This window comes from Notamacropus eugenii, chromosome 5 (assembly GCF_028372415.1).
Source record: "Notamacropus eugenii isolate mMacEug1 chromosome 5, mMacEug1.pri_v2, whole genome shotgun sequence".
Classification (NCBI taxonomy): Eukaryota; Metazoa; Chordata; class Mammalia; order Diprotodontia; family Macropodidae; genus Notamacropus; species Notamacropus eugenii.
The window spans coordinates 408,891,017-408,907,239 of NC_092876.1; the positions used below are offsets into that span (position 1 = coordinate 408,891,017).

A 16,223-nucleotide genomic window follows, 5' to 3' on the forward strand; every position below is an offset into this window, starting at 1 on the left:
TCGGGCTTCTGCTGGGTGGCACGCGACTGACTACATGCCTCTCTCTGCGTGTGTGTGTGCGTGTGTGTGTGTGTGTGTGCGTGTGTGTGTGCGTGTGTGTGGTGAGCGTGGGCGGGTGTGTTCATTCACCTGCTGCCTGAGGCGGTGGGAAATGCTGTCCCCCAGCCAAGTGCGGGGACCCCCCGCGCAGACTGGGCCGTGGGGAGGGGAGCTGGGGGAAGGCCCCCTATCTCTGTGAGGTACATGCATATTCACACGCCCATGGCCCTGGGTTACCCATTTCTGCAGGAAAGCCGGAGGAGGAGAAGGAGGTGGCGATTGCAAACTCTGGGCATTTCAGTGTTTGCCTGAGAGTCTGGAGGCAGTCCATGGGGCACCTCCGAGACTTTGGGATGTTTTAGACACTTTTGGGGCAGCGTCTGAGGGGGAACTTAGCCCAGGCAACATCATTTGGGAATTTGTAAGCCATCCCCACCCAAGCCCACGATCGCAGATCCTGCGGATTCCGGTACGTTTTGAACTCCGGATTGATTGCTTAAGGCTTTTACGCGCTTGCCCTTTGGTGGAACCGCCACGAGTGGGGAGGAGGGGGTCGAGAGCCTTCTGACATTTGGAGGGAAGGAGAGGGTGGCATTGGTGCCACTGGATACACCTCTTTGGTTACTAGATTAGAATTTGGCCCAGAGTAGGTACTGAGTCTGCTGTCAGTTGTTTGGAGAGCTGAAGAGTCCAGCTTCTTGAATAGCCTGGTCAGTTGTCCTGTAGTTCTATGCTGTGCTTATCCATGAAAGACTGAGGGCATTCGAGGTTTTATTGGAAAATGGGTTCTTCAGCCCCCTTAGATGAAGCAAGCTTTGGCTTTCATAAACTGAGCTCTTGCTAGGTAATCAGAAAGGGATTAACAGGTAACAAGGTGCTACATGCAAACAAATACGCAAAAACCTCCCTACACTATTGGCCACTCCTTAAATGCTCAAGGTAGGAAACTTTATTTTCAGTACTGTGATTCATAAATAATTAATAGCTAGATATGTTGTTCAAGAAGTGGAGAAACCTCTAAACACACACGTACACAACTCCGTAAAACTCTTGATTATAACAGGTATATATTATTACACTAAGCTTTAGGCTCTCAAATCCAACAGGTGTTCTCATTCTGAACAGGGGTCTCTGAAGTGGAAAATTATGCCTTCCTGTTCATTATTAAGTGCTGCATTCAGTGTCCAGTATATGATAGGGATGATACTTGTTTTTTTCTAGATCATTATTTAAATTGTATGTCTTTACAGGCAAAATGAAGTAGAGTTGAGATGATATGATTCTTGTGAGCAGTGTCAGTTTATCTGGATAATTTGGGATCAAAACTTTCTCTTTTTCCGTAGTAGGAGTACACTTTTACTTTTGACTGTAGGTTGACTCAGAAATATACTTCACTTAGCTTGCATGGACTGACTTAGCAAGGCAGTCAGATCACCTCCGATATGCTTTTATAACAGTTAGCTGTTCCAAAGCCTAATGGTTGACTAACGACTTATTTTCTACATTCAAAATATGGCTACCCTTCTTAATCTAGAAGATGTGTTTCAAAATTCAAGGACAAATGTTTCCTTCATCTTTTGCAACCTGATTTCCCGAAAGGAAAACCGGTTTCCACAATTTTGCTAATAATAACCAAAAACAAATATAAACAGAATGGTTTGAGAGATTCATTCCGAAATAGGCCTTTATTTCACAAAAATGAAGTGTTTCATTATAAACCCAAACTAGGGGGAATAGAAGTATTGGCATGTCTCAGCAGTTCTCATTCAAGCTTTAGTTAAAAATAAAGTGAGTTAACATAAACTCAATCAGCAACTATGTTTTCCTTAAAGAGAAATCATGGTCTAAGGCTTACAAGAGTTGTAAGGGAAAAGCTTTTAGCCATTTCCTTTTGTGAAGTAGATTTCTTTATTTATTCCACAATCTGCCCCACTGAGTGAACGTAAAGTAGGTTTTGTTCTCACCTATCCCCTTGGTGACATATAGAATGAAAGAGGAAAATAAATTCTAGAGGAAAGATTATTAATAAAATTTCACCTGCAGAAGAGTTGAAAAGGATAAGAAAGGAGCCTCATCTTTGAAAACCAAGATGAGCTTTAAAAATGAGCATAATGAAAAAAATCAATAATATATGACTATCCAGACTAAAAATAAAGTATTAATACTTTTGCTGAAAAGCTCGATTATTTTTAAAGCTTAAGGGGTTTATTGGAAATCTTTGGACATTTTCTAGCTGATTAATTAATGAAATTTGACAAAAAAATATTTGCTTGCTCTCTGAAACAGTCTTTTTTTTTTTTTTTATGAGTAGTTTTCCCCATTTCCTACCATTGTAATACCTGGTTGCTAACACTTAGTACTTTTGAAAGAAGGTTTAAGAGTCAAAAAAGCTTTGTGGGTTTTTTCATATGAAATAGTAGGTTTATATGTCCATATGTATGTGCACAGCCATACTTATGCATCACAACTTTATAGAGTAATACTCTCAAGGACATGTTATTTGAACACCATGGACTGAAAGGACTAAGTTTTTTGGTCCCTTTAATATTTTCATTTTTTGTATTTAGTGTTTTTAAATGATTTGTCAGACCTTCCTTGGGGACCATGACATCACTAACTGTTGTACGCTGATTATACTGCACAGGATGACTTCTCTTTTCCCCAGAGAGGTCAAATTGTTGAGTCATTTGAAATGTCTGAATGATTAAATATTCTTGGCTACATTGTATCAAGTGTTTAATTGGTCACTTTATGGCAAGTATTTAATTTAGTTGTAGTTTCAAAAATAAATTATAATTGACCTCTCATTTGCTTACAAAAATGTTGTGTTGGCACAACCATCATCTTTGTTGTATTTATTATAATGGGTAAAAAGAAAGACTTTAGCTAGAAAGTGATATTGAGTCAAAAGTTATAAAAAAAACAAAAAAACCTTACCCCTTTATGTCTTGCGTTCTAGTGGAATACTTAACTATGAGTAATTCTGTTTTGGATGATATTTCTGATGATGTACTTCTTTTTTTATCCCCAGTGCTTAGCATAGTACCTGGCACATAGTAGGTACTTAATAAATGTTTATTGATTGATTCGTAGTGATGGATTACTCTGCTAAATAAATATTTATTAAATAAGAACATATTCTAAGGAAAGATATTTTTAAAAGATAGTATTGAGGTCAATCTATCCAGTTTTCCTTACCTCAATTCGTTAACTGGAGCTAGAATCTATTTTAGAAGTGGGGGAGTGGGTGAGGGCCTGGTTTGTATGCTCCAAATTATCCCACTGGCCAAAAGTTCATAGACTTCAGGGAGGAAGCATTTGTGTAGAAGTTACTATACAACTATATTATATACCACTGTACTAGTCTAGTCTCATGATTTCTTGACCTGAAGTGCAAAAGCATTACTTGATCTAATCCATACTTGAAAATGTGAGAAATCAGATCACAGTCCTAGTCCACATACATTGTTGGACCTTTCATTCCATCAACATGGGAACACCTTCAACCATCATGTTTCACAGCCCCTCTCTAATATACAGTCTTAGAGAACTGACTGGGGCTTAGAAAATTTGTTACTTGCCCATTGTCACACAGTTAGTAAGTTATGAACTAAGTTCTTACTGATTTTACCTTAATATCCTTGTATAGTGGATACAGGATTGGATTTGGAGTTAGGAAGACTGGAATTCCATTTGTACCTTTGACATTTAACTTGTTTTACTAGTCACATCACGCTGGATGACTTACATCACGTCTCTGGTCCTCAATTTCCTCATCTGCAAAATGAAAAAATTGGGATTCCAAAAATTCTAAGGTTACCCCTTCTGCCAGCTCTAAGTCTAAAGTCATGTTGCCACAGATCGGAAAGTAAATCAAACAGTTAAAAAAATGTTCTGGTACACATTTGAAAAGAACCCTCCCTCAGACTGTAATTTGTCCAACATCATGGAGGTAATAAGTAGAAGAGATGGGATTTGAAACCAGGTCATTTTACACTGGGTAGCTAGGTGGTGCAGTGGATAGAGTGCTGAGCCTAGAGTCAGGAAGACTTAAGTTCTAATCTGACTTCAGGCACTTACGAGCTGTATGACCCTGAGCAAGTCACTTAACCCTATTTGCCTCAGTTTCCTCATCAGTAAAATGAGCTGGAGAAGAAAATGGTACACCCCTACAGTATCTTTGCCAAGAAAATCTCAAATGAAGTCTTGAGGAGTCTGATGTAACCGAAATGACTGAACAGTGAACCTCTTACATTAACTCTGACAGTCCTTCCAGTGTACCAAGATGGAGATAGTTGTCTCCTTTCCCAGAAAGGTCATAAACCAATAGTCATGTACCTTTAAGAAATAAGGTGCCAAGTTTTTTACCTCATCCATGTGTTTCTCAAAGTAACCCAGGCTAGCCAAGTTGTAACCAACAGTGGAGAGGGCAAACGTTAAGAGGGTATATCAAAGGACATTATTTCTTTGAAAAAAAATCTATTGCTCAAATCAGAAGTTCTTAATCTTTTGTGTGTGTCATCAGTCCTTTCGGTAGATGGTGAAGCCTATGAACCCCTTCTCAGAATAATGTTTTTTTTTTTAATGAATAAAATAAAATACATAGAATTACAAAGGAAACCATTTGTATTGAAAGGAGGTTAATTGCCAGAAAAGAACCCCTGTTAGAAGTCAGGTTGCCAATGAAAGTGGACAGAAACATGTGGTGCATTTTTCAAACCTTACCCTTATGAATACTTTGTCCTGGATCTGTTTAAGTGGGTATATTCTTAGTGTCCTCTTGGGATAGAAATGAGTGGATCAAACCTAGCAAACAGATGCTTAATGAATATTAAATCTTAATAATAGGAATGCCTCCAAGCATTCTTACTTGTTCAACTTCTACAAGATACTTTACAATCTCACTAAAAAAATGTATGAAGAATATTTTGGGTGGAACCAGGACCTAGGGAAATCAGAAATACATTATCGTCATCTCAGGTATTCCTCCAGAATTACTAGAGTCAAGAGACGTTCTACATGTGGACAACCTTTAATCATATAAGATTGGATTTAAACAGTACAATAATTTTTCCCAAACAGTATAATAAATCATTTCTGTCATAATGGGTACTCCCTTAAAAAAACTGTGTGGAAGCTTTAAAATGCTCTAGTCCAAAACCTTGATTGCTTTTCTTTTACTGCCAGATTGTCTTGCTTTTACTACAGAAGCAACATTCTTTTCATTGGCCATATTCTCCATATTGGGCAGAGTACGCAATAGCGTAGGGAGAGTACAGGGTCGTGGAGATTCTTCTCATCCCCTTTGGTATCAAGGTTAGACTTCTTTGCCCTAGCATATATCATAAGATTGCAGAAATTTAACTTTAAAGGACCATAAAAATTATTTGGTCCAACTCCCTTTCTTTTTTCAGTTAAGGAAATGAGACCCAGAAAGCTTAAGGATTTTCCCAAGGTCATGCAGGTAGGAAGTAAGAGAACTAGGATTTGAATGCAAGCCTCTGGACACCAGTTGCAGGCATACTTTGACTGTGACCTAGATGTGGTTGAGGTTTACAGATCTAGTAATAACCTATTTGGGCCTTGCTGGTTGTGTTTTACTTGCCTTTTACTCAGATTGGCCAGAACTGTTCTTTTCATTATGTAGCCTGAGGTGCGTTGCCAGAAGGAGCAACAGCAGTGAAGCTATTTTTCTTTTTCTCCTTTAAAGACCAGTAGAAGTCCCACATTGTCTATGAAGCCTTCCCTTATCACCTTAGCACACAATGACCTTTCACTGCTCTGAATTCCTGAAACGTTTAGGTTCTACCTAAGTTATTTAGTATTTATCATAAGCTCTGTGTCACTGTTATTTTTTTATGTAGGATGACAACATTTAGATTAGGAAAGAAATTTAGATATTATTTCATTTAACTCCTAATTTCACAGATGAAAAAATTGAGGCCCAGTGGGGTCAAATGACTTTGTCTTTCCATCTGTTCCCATCCAGATGATGAATTCCCTGAGGCCTGGTGTCCATAGCTAATATTAGCTTGCTCATTGCAACACCTTATAGTAGGTGCTTGGACATTTGGGTATCAGATGGAGAATAAAATACAGGGTGGAACTCTAGGAGAAGCTCTCTTGTCCATTAACTTGGACAATTGTAGTAGCCTTTAACTGGTCTCCCTTCCATAAGTCTCTTCTTGTTCTCCACAGAGCTGCCAAAATGACATTCCAAAATCACCATCACTCCCCTGCTCAAGAAACTCCCATGCCTCCCTATCACCCCTAAGGGCCCACATGAACTTTTCAAAGTCTTTCATAATGTGGTTCCAGCCCTATTTTTCCAGACTTATTGCACATTATACCCCTTCACATATTCTGAATTCCAGTTAAACAGTTGACATTTCATCTCCTTTCTTTGCGTAGGCTCTTCTTCATGTCCAGAATGTGTACTGCTTTCTTACTTCTTTTCTTAGAATCTCCTTTTCTGTTTGTTTTCAATCTTCTGCTCAAGTGTACCTCCTTCTCCATGAAGACTTTCTGCATTTTGCTTCTCTATATATCATCTCAATTACTTTGTGTTTACCTTTCATTTAGTTTCCATTATTTTGTATCTTATGTCTCTCCAAGTTGTTCCCACTACCACCTCCATAAATGTAAGCTCCTTGAAGCCAGTGACTGTTTCATTTTTTTCTTTGTATCTCCATTGTCTAGAACAGTACCTGGCATGTAGTAGATAAGCCCTTAATAAAATACCTGTTAATTGATTGATCTGAATGACTTATGTCTTGGTTTTAAAAGAAGGAATGGAAGAATCTGGCTTTTTTATGTTCCTGGCACTTAACGTTTTTTGTTGATGTACTCATCCCAGGTAAAGGCCAAAATGTATACCAATCGAAGATATTCTGTTTGTCGAATGTGTAGCCTTAGGTGGTTATAAAACAAGTATCATAACTTTTTTCATTTCTCGTTATGCATTACCCTCAAATTTCAAAATACCTTTGTAAGAAAGAAGTTACTACTCCACAAAGAACATTTAAATACACACACACACACACACACACACACACACATGCACGCACTGGGAATCACCCAATAAACTAAGGGCTAAACAAAAAAATCAACAAAAATTTGCTTTTTTTCCTCCATTTTGGCATATTAGTTTTAGGGTGACCACATATACATAATCCTTTTTTCAAGTTAGAAAATCTAAATATACAAGAATGTTCTCAGGAAAAGATGATTTTACTTTAAATTTGGATGTTTATCATTGGTCTTAAATTTTAACCTGAAGGATTTTTTCAGGCACAGGGCTTCTTCAATGGAATAAAGAGCCAAATTTAATGAAGTGCAGTACTACCTTTGAAATTGTAAAGCTAACTTAGAATTTGTTTTCAATTTAAGATATTGTTATCTTTAGTGTCCTACTCTCCTCCTTCTGTAAAGTTAATAATTATAAAGGAAAAAAACATTCCCTGAAGGTATTTACCATAGTTCACAGCTTTGCTCTTGTATAGTTCATTTTATATGTCTTGGCTACCTAGAGACAGTAGCTATGTCCACCCAGCACAAAGTGTAGAGAAGATATTGCTAAGCCTGTTATAGGAGGCAGCTAGGTGGCTAGTGGAGGAAGACCTGAGTTCAAATTCAGCCTCAGATACTAGCTATGTGACCCTGAGCAACTCGGTTAACCTCTGTTGGCCCTAATTCACTGGAGAAGGAAATGGCAAACCACTCCAGTGTCTTTGCCAAGAGAACCTCATGGATAGCATTAGTGTGCTGTGGTCCACAGGGTCATGAAGAGTCAGACACAAATGAACAGCAGTGCCTATTATAGCAGTGTAGACTGCCAAGCTGGATAATTCTAGCCTGAAGGAGAGGAGGAGAAGAGGAGAGAGAAGAAGGAGGAGGAACGACCTGAATTAACTAATTTGATTGTCTGCGTTGCTCGAAAAAGAAGACACCTTCTGGTACATCCTCCATTACTCTATGGGCATATGTTATCCCTAATTATCCGAGAAGAATTTCGTCTTCTTTATAGCCTCTTTTGCTCTTATCCCGTCTGTTGCAGTTGTCAGTAAGAAGTACATTCACTGCCATATTCTGTGGCAACTTTGCAGTGGCTAGTTTGTTTCATACAAACTTGAAACAAGGAAAACTTCCAAGAGTATGTATCCCTTGGCTAATCTACCTTTGTTGGGTTAACCTTTGTGTATGGGAAACTCCAGTGCCCTTCAGTGTGAGAGTAGTACAACTTTGGTGGCAAGGAAACGGTACTGGTTTTGAAGTCAGAAGTCCCAATGGTGCTTCTTCCACTTAATGATTGTGTGATTCAAAGAAGACACTTTGAAGTCACTTAACTCTTCTGTGCCTCTGATTTTCATCTTTAAAATTAGGGGGAGAGAATCTTCCTTACTCACTTCACATGGTTGCTATAAGGATCAAATAAACTGATCTAGGCAAGATACTTTATAAATTATAAAGGGCCATACAATCATCATCCATCTTTATTGTTGTGAATTGGCCCAGATCTAGGGAGCTACCTCTGCTAATGCAGGTAAGCAACCAGTCTGTAACTTAAAGTCTTAGATTGCTTCCTGGAGGTATAGGAAGTTAAGTTGACTTACAGATGGCACAATCAGTTAGAAGCAGGATTTGAATGCATCTACTTCTGGCCATCATTCAGTATACCTTCTCTGGCTGATATCATTACCTTTCTGAAATGTGTTTTGCCCAGCTTTCCCTAGGGCTTTTCACTGCCACTCTTTCTTTCCCTTCATTATGTCAATTCTTCACTCTCTTTTCTCATCTTCCAGTAATATAGATATGCACTGGCTAGAGGGGAGTTAGCCTAGAGATATGCTTAGGGTCTTGACCAATATCTGTTTTGTTATTGATATGTAGTTGTCTTTCAGTCATGTCTAAGTCTTTATTATCTCATTTGAGGTTTTCTTGGCAAAGATACTGAAGTGGTTTGCCACTTGCTTCTCCAGCCCATTTTACAGATAAGGAACTGAGGCCAACAGGGTTAAATGACTTGCCCAGGGTCATACAGCTAGTGTGTGACTGAGGGCTAGATTTGGCCTCAGGAAGATGAATCTTCCTGACTCCAGGCCTGGTATCTCTGTGCCACCTAGCTACTCAATATCTCTTAGTATCTAAAAGGCAATTTCTACTCTTTTGCCCCACTTACAAGTAACCCTTACACTGAAACCTGGCATTTTCCATCCATCCCCAGATAGGTATCTATCAATGATACCTTTTATACCCCAGAATTCCTAGTATATACCCACTGCTGTTATAGTGGAAATACTAATTCCTGTCTTTGCCATGTGATTGAGTAACCTACAACTTCTCCTTTATCTATAAAATGGTAATAATAATAATATTCATGCTGGGAAAGTGTTTTATAAATTTAAAGCACTATTATTCTTCACCATTTTCCTGTTATCAGTGTCACTATGAACCTCACACAATATCTTAAGGTTGGAGATATTTAACATAGGAGCTGCATAGGAGCTGATAATCAGATTCTTCTTCCACAATTATTTTTGGACTTATGCCAGGGGTGCATAGAGGCCAACCTTGAACTCAGTCAAAAGACCACACTTGAGGACCTAGAGGGCCACAAGTGATCTTGAGGCCACAGTTTCCCTACCCCAGAGTCCTATCGCTCATTTCCCTTCTTACCAGATTACTGCAAAAGCCCCAAAATTGATCTCCTGTCCTCCAGTTTCTTCTCACTTATCACTTGCTCTGGCTGCCAGAATAATCTTCCTCAGTTTTTGTCATAACACTACTGTGATCTAGAAGGGTATAGTGGTTCCCTGTAGCCTAACAAGTCAGATCCAAACATCTCATTTTAATACTCAAAATCCTTCCACCACTCATCAACATAATTTCTCATTACTCTTGTATAATGATGCACGTTTCCACAGTTAAATGATTTCAGTTTCCCTGGTAGTGGCTTTCGGGCCTCTCAAAGTATTTTTATTTTGTGAAGGAAGCCAGAGGGGAGTTATTTTTTTTAAAAAAAAAAAAAAAAAGGAAGGTAACAGTGAATGATAGATTTCTGGGCACCACCAATTATTTAAGTCCCTGCATCTGTATAAGCCAAGGTATCTCTCTATCTTAGTGTACAAGAAGGTAAAGCAGCTATATCTCAGCTATTGTTAATTGGGACACCAAGGGCACTTGACTTTATAGAGAACAAGGGTGGAAGTTCCAGATTCTCGCTTCCGTTCCTCACCTCTACCTGTGGATCATTCATAAGTTGCATATGCCAGGAACTGGTTATGTAAGTTTTTTAAGTTGGCCTTTATCCTGTACTTTCTATTAGTGTTAAACATTGCAGTTCTTATAGTACTTCAAAGCATATTCAAAATTAAGCATTGACAAATTAATATCTTTATAGTGTGAAAGGCATTACAGTTTCACCTCTGACTCATTCACAAACTGGACCCTCATTACTAATTTTAATTTTCTAAAGTCAAAATAGGGATGAAAAGTAATAGGGATAAACATGAAGACCTATATTTAGGATAAAAGAGTCAGTTTCTTTAGCATAAGGGTAGGTGAACTGTGCCTAGATAAGTGTCTGAAGACCTGTGGGTTTTAGTTGACTGCATGTTCAATGTCAACATATCAATGTAGTCAACAAACAACCAAACCAAAACAAACAAAAAAAAACCCCCAAAATGTGATGCTAGGTTATCATTCATGAGAATGCTACATTATTCAAAATAAAGGATCTGACAATCCTATTTGTCCAAACCACATTTGGAGTATTGTGTTGGTTTCTGGGCACCAAACTTGAGAAAGTCATGGGATAATTGGGAGGCTGAAGGGCCTCAAAATTATGACATATGAGAATTACTTAGAGGAACTGGGGATGTTTATCACAGAGCAGAAGAGACTTGGTTCTGAGTGGCACAAAATACCAGTCTTGCAATATTTGAAAGGCTTTCCATGTAGAAGAGGGATGAAACTTGGTCTGTTTGTTTCTAGAGGGCAAAACTAAAAATAGTGTCAGAAGTTGCAGAAAGGCAGATTTCATATTCAGTGTAAGGAGACACTTATTAAAAAAAAATTCAGAGCAGTCCCAAAGTAGAATGGGCCTTAGGCATCGTCTAGTTTTGTTTCCCTCCCTCCCCCAAAAAAGTTTTTACTAGTATTTTAACTGATTACATGCATGAGGATGCATGTCTATTGAGAGAACTCTCCTTAGATTTGCCTGAACCTAGAAGAGTGTCTTCTCTAGGATTTTCTCTAGATGGTTCTGGACAGCAGATCATATTCTACCAGTAAAGTATAATGTGTGTTTAGTAATCATGCATGATTTAAAAATAGCTAGTATTTATATATCACTTTAAGTGTTACAAAATGACTTACATATAGATTATTTCGTTTGATCCTCACAACAACTCTGTGAAGTAGGTACTATTATTATCACCTATTTTTTCAGTTGCGTCCAACTCTTTGTGACCCCATTTGGGGTTTTCTTGGCAAAGACACTGGAGTGGTTTGCCATTTCCTTCTCCAGCTCATTTTACAGATGAGTAAACTGAGGCAAACAGGGTGAAGTGACTTGTCTAGGATCACACAGTTCGTTAGTGTCTGAGATCAGATTTGAACTCATGAAGGTAAGTCTTCCTGACTTCAGGCCCAGCACTCTATCCACTGTACCACCTAGCTGGCCTCTCCTCTTTTTTACTGATGAGGAAATTGATGCTGAAAGAATTTAAATGATTTGCCTAGGGTCATACAGTGTCTGACGAAGGATTTGAACTCAGCTTCCCAACTCCAAGTCTAACACTGTATCCAATATGTCAACTAGCTGCCTAATTTAATAATGGAACAGGAGATTCTTTTGTCACCAGTAGAAAAGAGCAGGCTTCTAAGTAGGGACACCACACTCAGAAATCTATATTCTTTTTTGAATGTGATTTATTTTTTAAAATAATTTTTGCCTATTAATAAGCATTTATTTTTCCTATTTCTCCATTAAAAAAAAGGAAACAAAAAACAAAACCCTTGTAACAAATATATAGTCAATCAATTATCGCATTGGTTTTGCAAATATGTTTGCCTCATTCTTCATCTTGAGTCTATCAACCTGTCTGTCAGGAGGTGGGTAGCATACTTTAGCATCATTCCTCTGAAATTGTAGAGGGTCGTTGCATTGATTAGAGTTCTTAAGTCTTTCAAAATTGTTTGTCAACAGAGATCATCTAGTTTGAAAGGCATTTTCAAGGATATGTAGCTGCATGGGCTCCTAGCTGGTATATCAGCTGTCTTTCTTTAGGATTTGTTGAATCAAAGGCCATTGGAGGTTTCTCTCAAGTGGTTTTCTTGATCTGCAGAAAAATAATTTTCACTCTTGTGATAACTCTCCCTTGACATGTCAGTGCCATACAAACATCATCCGTTATTTTTATATACCAGCACAGTTTACCACAGGCACTTCCCTGCTAGGTCGCACCACAACCCTTTTTTTCTCACTTTCACAAAGCTTCCATTGTGATGTAGTGGGGAGACTATTAGAGTGGAAATCAAAAGTATTGATATCAGGTTTGGAGTTTGTCACAAATCGGTTGTTACTTAGAAAGCTATTTGACATCTCTGGTCTTCCATACCCTCATCTGTGAAATGACAGGATTGGCCTGGGTGATCTGAGGGATCCCTGCATTTCTCAAATTTTGTGTATCCCTTCCTTCAATATCTTTTGTAAAAATCACTTATTCTTTCAGTCCTTCTCTACTTGATCCCCACATAATCATTTACTCCTCTTCCATTGTTGTGATTAAGGCATTCCAGTCATGTCCAACTCTTCCTGATCCCATTTAGGCTTTTCTTGACACAATGCTCAAGTAGTTTTTTCCATTTCCTTCTCCAGCTCATTTTACATTTGAGGAGACTGAGGCAAATAATGTTAAGTGACTTGCCCAGGGTCACATCGCTAGTAAGTATCTGAGGTCAAGTTGGAACTCAGGACGATGAATCTTCCTGACTCCAGACCTGGTACTCTACCCCTTGCTCTGCTCCTTGGCACTTTTCCAGTTTGTACTATATTAATTTGTAATTTTGTTGTTCAGTAAAGGTTTCTGCCAGAGAAGCAGCACAGTTTGTTAGCTGGAGTGTTGGACTAGAAGTCAGAAAAACCTGGGCTCAGGCTCCGCCACTGATCATTACTAGCTGTGTGATCATAGGCAGGTAACATTATTGCTTGAGCCTCATTTTCCTCATCCTTATAATGGGAATACTACTAATAATTATAGCACTTTCCAAGGTTATTATAAAACTCAAAGGAGACAATGTATACAAAGCACTACATACATTATTAGTTACAATAAATTACTATTGGCAATGCTAAATTATTATTATTAGAATGTGTTCTGTCTCCCCAACTGTCAGTCAATCATCCAGCATTTATTAAGTACCTGCTCTATGGCAGACATGATGGTAGGTGCTAAAGATACAAAGAATAAGGTTGAAACAGTCTCTGATGTCAGGGGCCATACATTTTAGCAGGAAGACAACGTGTGTGTGTGTGTGTGTGTGTGTGTGTGTGTGTGTGTGTGCGCATGTGTATGTATGTATATGTATATATATATTCAGAATAAATAAAAATAAATAAAAGGTAATTAGATATAAGGTACAGCTGGTCTTGATTAGTGGGAATAATGAATTCAGTGAAGTGGTCATGTTATTTGAATTTGCATTGCATTATTTCCTTTGGGCTATAACTAGTAACCATATTTTACATAATGATGACTTCAGATATTCCTCATTCAGACAGATGTGACTATTTCAGGGCACTAATCATTTGCACTAGTCAAGACCTAGGTGTAGTTAGGAAGGTGGAAATCAGGAAAAACTCTTCATATGGAAGGTGATACTTTTGGTTTCTATGGAGAAAACAGGGGGTTTTATTTGGAGGAGCAGAGGAGGGAGTGCATTCCATCAATAGAGATCTGTCTTTTCAAAAGTGTAGAAATGATAGTTGGAGCATGTGATTGAGGAGAAGAGAGATGGTGAGTTTGGCGCGACCATGAAAGTATGGAAAGCTCCTGATGTGTAATGATGTTGGAAAGGTTAGTTGGGGTCAGGTTGTGAAGGACTTTAAAAGGCAAACAGAGGACCTTACATTTTTTAGTAGGGGCAGTTGGGAGTCCCATTTGATAGAAACATGGGATCAGACCTATGCAGAATCACTTTGGTAGCTGTGTAGAAGATGGCTTGAAGTGGGAAGAGAATTGAGGCAGGAAGACCTTTGCAGTAGAGGAGCCCATTGCAATAGTTCAGGTAAGAGGTAATATTTGTATTCCTTGTGATCATCCCTTGTAGCTGCTCTGTGTCTCCTTTTATTCAATTATTCATTAATATGTACACTTAATGAGCATTTATAGAACATTTGCAATGTCTATATATACTTCTTGTTGTGTTCATCCTTTGTTGCTGAAGAAGACCATGCCATCAGAGAAATGATGACATGACTTGCACTTGACTTTGATATATATCTATATCTACGTAGATATAGATATAGATGCTATGGGGATATACAGAAGTGACTGAGATAGTCTCTGCAACCAAACAGATTATGACTTAGCTCAGGAGGCATCACATTGTCTCTCCTATTCTAAAACATAGCATTACGTGCAAAAAAACCCACACACAACTGTAGCATAAAGTATAGAATGCTGAGTGCATAAGAGAGGACCAGAATCCTATGGGAGTTCAGAAGAGGAAGTGATTTACTTCTTGTTAAAGGAATCAGGTAAGGCTTCTTGGAAAAGATGGCATTTGAGCAGGACCTTGAACAGGATGCATTTCTCTCTGAGCAAAACAATGTTTAGTGAAGTGATAAATAATCTACTTTGCCTGAGGGAAGGTTATATGAAGGGAGGAAAGGTGAGATAAGGCTGGCAAGGTAGAATGGAGCCAGAACCTTGAATGCCAGGCTAAGAATTTTGGCAGTGCCACTTACTGTGTAATCTCGGGCAAACCAATTAACCTTTCACCTCAGTTTCCTCACTGGTAAAATGTGGACTTTGAACTAGATTAGGAGTTTTTAACTATGGGGTACATGAACTTTTGTAATATTTTAATAATTGTATTTCAATATAATTGGTTTCCTTTATAATCCTATGTATTTTATTTAATGGGGAAGGTGTGAGAACACTCACCAAACTTTCAAAAGGGGTTCATGGGACAAAAAAAGACAGAATCCCTGAATTAACTTCTCCTTCATTTCCTTTCATATCTAACAGGCTTTGATTCTAAGAAGTCATTTTAATGATTGGAACAGGGGAGTACTGTGGGTGCTATGTATAAGAAAAGTTCATATGGCATTGGGATAGATAGGAGGGGAAAGAGAAGGAATTAGGAAGAGCAGTCAGGTAGTTACTGCAGTAATCTGGGTGAGAGTCAGTTGGAAATAGAACCAGGGTGACAGGAAAGGGGATGAACACGAGAAAGATTTCAGAGGTTGAATAGATAGGAGAGAGGGATTAGAGATGGGTGCAAGGGAGAAAGAGGAATCATCATGAAATAATCACTTTGATCCTGGGTGATTGGGTAATGATAAAGTAGTAAGTGTGTAATAGGAAACTGAGAAAATTTTGTTGACTCAAGGGGAAAAAAAGATTTTGAGTTGACTTGACTAAACAAAAACCCAGGAAATACTGCTTGGTGAAAGTGTTTCCATATTTAAATATAAATTTAAATAGAGAATCATACTATTCCCATTGCAGATCTCCTCATGATCTTGACCTGTGTTGCTCAGAATTTGTCAAACATCCTACTTATATTTCATTCATATTATTTCCTCATAGTTTTGGTCAGGTCAGGTGTCTTCACACAGATGTGAAGATGAAGTAGGTTTGCTGTCTGAAACTCTTTTTGATTGGTGTAATTGGTGTACACGTTGGTGATGTAAATCTTAGTAAGCTTTGTAACACAATCAAGGTGGATAATTCTTAGTCTTCAGTTCAATTCATTGGACACACATTGAGTGCCTGCTGTGTGCTTTCTTGTTCTCACTCCACCCACCTACCTCCTCAGTAGAATGTAAGCTCAAGTTGAGGGCAGAGCATTTTTTTTTTTTTGTAATTGTTTTTGCTACTTTTAGTATATGGAGTGTAGGGTACCCACTATAGAAGTTCTTTAATAAGTGCTTATTAATTTGAATTTAATTGGGG

At 38.3% G+C, this 16,223-nt stretch overlaps 1 protein-coding gene and 1 long non-coding RNA gene across 8 annotated transcripts in view; both read left to right on the forward strand.

Moving 5' to 3' along the window:
* NPAS2 (neuronal PAS domain protein 2) overlaps positions 1 to 16,223 on the forward strand; it is a 244,707-nt gene that overhangs the window by 2,758 nt on the left and 225,726 nt on the right. Inside the window, exon 1 of one of the 7 annotated variants that reach the window (XM_072614682.1) lies at positions 1 to 508. The exons of the other annotated variants lie outside the window; for them this stretch is intronic. The gene's annotated coding sequence lies outside the window, so the exon portion shown is untranslated. The remainder of the gene's footprint in view (positions 509 to 16,223) is intronic. 7 annotated transcript variants of the gene reach the window in all.
* LOC140506954 (uncharacterized) overlaps positions 503 to 16,223 on the forward strand; it is a 40,914-nt gene continuing 25,193 nt past the window's right edge. The window contains exon 1 of the long non-coding RNA XR_011968169.1: positions 503 to 16,223. This exon is cut by the window's right edge and continues 15,563 nt beyond it. This is a non-coding gene — a long non-coding RNA (uncharacterized lncRNA).